Below are 4,713 nucleotides of genomic sequence, written 5' to 3'. Positions count from 1 at the left end.
CCACCTTTTGCTGCGATTACAGCTGTAAGTCGCTTGGGGTATGTCTCTATCAGTTTTGCACATCGAGAGACTGAAATGTTTTCCTATTCCTCCTTCCAAAACAGCTCGAGCTCAGTGAGGTTGGTTGGAGAGCATTTGTGAACAGCAGTTTTCAGTTCTATACAACATGATGCTGCCACCCCCGGGTTTCACGGTTGGGATGGTGTTCTTCAGCTTGCATGCCTCCCCCTTTTTCCTCTAAACATAACGATGGTCATTATGGCCAAACAGTTCTATTTTTGTTTCATTAGACCAAAGGTCATATCTCCAAAAAGTACGATCTTTGTCCCCTTGTGCAGTTGCAAACCTTAGTCTGGCTTTTTTATGGCGGTTTTGGAGCAGTGGCTTCTTCCTTGTTGAGGTAAGGGTAGAGAGGTAGAGGTAAGGGTAGAGAGGTAGAGGTAAGGGTAGAGAGGTAGAGCGATGTAGAGGTAGAGCGGTGTAGAGGAAAAGGTGGGGGTAGAGGAAGAGGAAGAGGTGTAGAGGTAGAGGTAAGGGTAGAGGTAAGGGTAGAGGTAAGAGTAGAGGTAAGGGTAGAGGTAAGAGTAGAGGTAAGGGTAGAGCGGTAGAAGTAGAGAGAGGTAGAGGTAAGGGTAGAGGTAAGGGTAGAGGTAAGGGTAGAGGTTTACATTTAGTCATCTCAACCCACTTTACATAAAATGTGACCAGAAACATAAAAAACAGGACTGAAGATTGACACAAATGATAACAATAGATGGTCTAAAAGAGAGATACCATTGTATCCTTGGCGACGCTGTCCAGTATCTGAGGGCGTGGATAATGACAATCTCCTCCCGCTGTGACACGTCAGTCACATCCAGATCATACACTACTGTGACGTTGTCCCCTGTTCCTGGAGGAGGAGGGGGGGGGGGGGTTGAGTGAGAGAGAGAGAGAGAGATCAGTCACGTCCTGACCATGTACTGCTGGGGCGTTGTCCCCTGGTCCTGACAATAGAGAGACAGAGACGGACACAGAGGGTGGACTGGACAGATTCATTCAGCTTGTTTACATGAGGCCAAACACCGCAGCGACGTTGTCCCCTGGTCCTAGGGAGAGAGAAACGTAGGTTTTGTTCTGATTCTATACACTCTCTATATGCCTTAATGATTTCAAAAGCATCACCTGGCCCTGACGAGAGAGACATGGCTTGCCTACTGCAACGGATGGATATAAAAGCATGGGATTGGTGTAGGCATGCGCTAAAGGGAGTTTGTCTTATTTCTCCTTTTAAATCATTGATGAGAGTGAACAAGAGCACGCTACAGAAAGAAGGGGGGAGAGTCAATTGGGTTTCATTGTGCGTCAATCATATGAGCTCATTTTCCATCTCTAACGTGTGAGCGCAATACAGTCTGTGTGCCACTGCAGCTTTCACTGGATGCCATTGTGGCTCTACATTACTGCAGTCCAGTGTCGTTGTGGTGTGAGTGGAGCCACACCCGAGAGCTGTGTCAATCTGCTGATTCACAGTGGCTCCATGAACTCTCTCTCTCTCTCTCTCAATTATATTCAATTTAAGGATCTTTATTGGTATGGGAAACATGTTAACATTGCCAAAGCAAGTGAAATAGATAATAAACAAAAGTGAAATAAACAATAAAAATGAACAGGTAACCTCTCGCTCTCTCTCTCTCTCTCTCTCTCTCTCTATCCCATCACTCCTCTGTTCTGCTATAGTCAGCAGCCTCCTCCTCTCCCACTCCCATCTCCCCCTCCCTTCCCTCTCTCCTAAGGTCTGTCTAGCAGTGCAGTGAGAGCCACAGGCCATTATTGATTTAGTCTCTGACTCTCTACACAATGGAACAGATAGAAGATGCACAGAGATAGGGGCATGTGGTACAGCTAGAGACAGGGACAGGGGTGGGTGGCTTGTATATAAACGGTCTGTCTCAGAGAGATGAAGGCCCAGGGGGCGTGGCTTTGACAGACGGTCTGTCTCAGAGAGATTAAGGACACAGGGGGCGTGGCTTTGACATAGACAGTCTGTCTCAGAGAGATGAAAGCCCAGGGGGCGTGGCTTATACATATAAGGTCTGTCTCAGAGAGATTAAGGCCCAGGGGGTGTGTCTTCTGGAGGGAGAGATGGTGCAACGGTCTAAGGCACTGCATCTCAGTGCTAGAGGCGTCACTACAGACCCTGGTTCGACCACGGGCTGTATCACAACCAGCCGTGATCGGGAGTGCCATAGGGCGGCGTTGTCCAGGTTAGGGGAGGGTTTGTCTGCGGTAGGCCGTCATAGTAAAACAAGAATGTGTCAACAACCTATTTGATGTATTCTATAAAACTTCTAAAAATAAAAAAAATGTGTGATACTGTTACATGTTAACTTTTCATGACCAATACCTCTCTTTTCTCTATCGACCTACTCCACTGCTCCCACCTCACCGTTTTCTGTTCGTTCTCCATCCACTTACCTTCTCCAACCCCTGTCGCCTCCTCACTCTCTCTCTCCTCTTGATGTTCTCTTTCATCTGCCATCTCCCTTTCTCTATCCTTTCAATTCTGTCTCTGTCTGCCATCTCCCTTTCTCTATCCTTTCAATTCTGTCTCTCTGTCCGCCATCTCTGTCTGCCATCTCCCTTTCTCTATCCTTTCAATTCTGTCTCTCTGTCCGCCATCTCTGTCTGCCATCTCCCTTTCTCTATCCTTTCAATTCTGTCTCTCTGTCCTCCATCTCTGTCTGCCATCTCCCTTTCTCTATCCTTTCAATTCTGTCTCTCTGTCCGCCATCTCTGTCTGCCATCTCCCTTTCTCTATCCTTTCAATTATGTCTCTCTGTCCTGCCTCCTCTGTCCGCCATCTCCCTTTCTCTATCCTTTCAATTCTGTCTCTCTGTCCTGCCTCCTCTGTCCGCCATCTCCTCTCTCTCGTGTCCGAGGAAGAGACACAAAGTGAGGATGAGATGAAAGTGTAATGAAAGGGGAAGAAGATGAGTGACAAGGAAATAAGGAAGCTGAGAAAGGAGAGAGTGACATTAAAGGGAGGAAGATGAGGAGGGTGAAATGGGGGAGAGAGGGTATGGTTGTCCTTCAACCCTAACTCAGTCCACTCACATACGCACAACGGTTCTTCCCCCGCAGGAAGTTGAAAAGGTTTGGCAGCTGAACCATCGAGAGCGTCTTTGACTACATGCGTCACTGCTTGGTATGGCAACACCACCGTCCTCCATTGCAAAGCGCTACAGAGGGTGGTGCGGACAGCCCAGTACCCCACCCCCAAGCTCCCTGTAATCCTGGACGTCTATATCAGGCGGTGTGGCAAGGAAGGCCCTAAAAATTGTTCAAGAGTCCAGTCACCCGAGCCATAGACTGTTGTCTCTGCTTCCGCACAGCAAGCGGTACCGGTGCGTCAAGTCTGACACCAACAGGCATCTATCCCCAAGCAATACGACGGACCAATAGTTGGCAGAATGGCTATACGGACGATCAGATTTCACCCTTGTATTTATTTATATTTTTAATGCACATTCACAGGACTCTACACACTCACGCACACTGACACTCCAACACACATAACAAGCACACACATTTATACTGACTCTACACACTCACGCACACTGACACTCCAACACACACATAACAAGCACACACATTTATACTGACTCTACACACGTGCTCACATCTCAAACGCTTTGCAGCTACTCTGATCGTTACTTTGGTTTTTCCATTTATATTTGGAGGATGGATATTAGTATGTTAGCGCGTAGGGAGCGCAGACTGGCTCTCACCTCGTTAGTCAGTACGTGTTACATCTGTGCTGGCTTGTTCATCTCGTTAGATGAAAGGCGTTTCACCTTTGCTGTCCCTGGTGATATTTAATAAGAGCTGCTGGCCCAGTGCTCCAGTTGTCTTGATAGATGTGGAGGGTTAACTCCTTTAGTTTTCTCTCTCTCCTTATTTGATATGCTAAACAAACAACATTTTTATCTGATATCCCTGTTTTAAATTTGCTCCTGCTTTATGGTTTGCTTCCTATCTTTAAGTTTGGTGTGCATTTTGTTTGCCTCTTCTTAGGAAAATGTTGTGGACGCTCATGGTGGGTGTCTTTTAGGTCCTAGTCAACAGACAGAGGGCACACCCACCCCCCCCCCCATGAGTGTCTTTCTGAACCACCCCTTAAACTCCTCCTCTTACACCCCACCTCTCAAACCCCACCCCTTAAACTCCTAATCTTACACCCCACCTCTTAAACCCCACCCCTTAAACTCCTCCTCTTACACCCCTCCTCTTAAACCCCACCCCTTAAACCCCACCCCTTAAACTCCACCCCTTAAACCCCACCCCTTAAACCCCACCCCTTAAACTCCTCCTCTTACACCCCACCTCTTAAACCCCACCTCTTAAACCCCACCTCTTAAACCCCGCCTCTTAAACCCCACCCCTTAAACCCCACCCCTTAAACCCCACCCCTTAAACCCCACCCCTTAAACTCCTCCTCTTAAACCCCACCTCTTAAACCCCGCCTCTTAAACCCCGCCTCTTAAACCCCACCCCTTAAACCCCACCTGTTTTGTTTTGGTTGTTGTCAGTGACTCAGTGATCGTTCCCCTTCTGTTTAAGCGACATTTTAGGGTTTTCTTGCTGGGGAACGTAACCCTGTACATATCTACCTCCATCACTCCAGTAACCCTGTACATATCTACCTCCATCACTCCAGTATCCCTCTACATA

At 47.7% G+C, this 4,713-nt stretch overlaps 1 long non-coding RNA gene across 1 annotated transcript; it reads right to left on the bottom strand.

The window, feature by feature from the left end:
- Positions 1–281: 281 nt before the first annotated feature.
- Positions 282–4,046, bottom strand: LOC118946494. The gene is made up of 3 exons (XR_005041352.1): positions 3,771–4,046; positions 775–892; positions 282–391 (listed from the first exon to the last, which is right to left on the bottom strand). It is a non-coding gene; the product is annotated as an uncharacterized LOC118946494 (long non-coding RNA).
- Between the last annotated feature and the right edge of the window lie 667 nt (positions 4,047–4,713).

Source organism: Oncorhynchus mykiss, chromosome 32 (assembly GCF_013265735.2).
Source record: "Oncorhynchus mykiss isolate Arlee chromosome 32, USDA_OmykA_1.1, whole genome shotgun sequence".
NCBI classification, from domain to species: Eukaryota; Metazoa; Chordata; class Actinopteri; order Salmoniformes; family Salmonidae; genus Oncorhynchus; species Oncorhynchus mykiss.
Note: the sequence above shows the minus strand (reverse complement) of the source record. Positions and strands in the feature narration are given on the sequence as shown.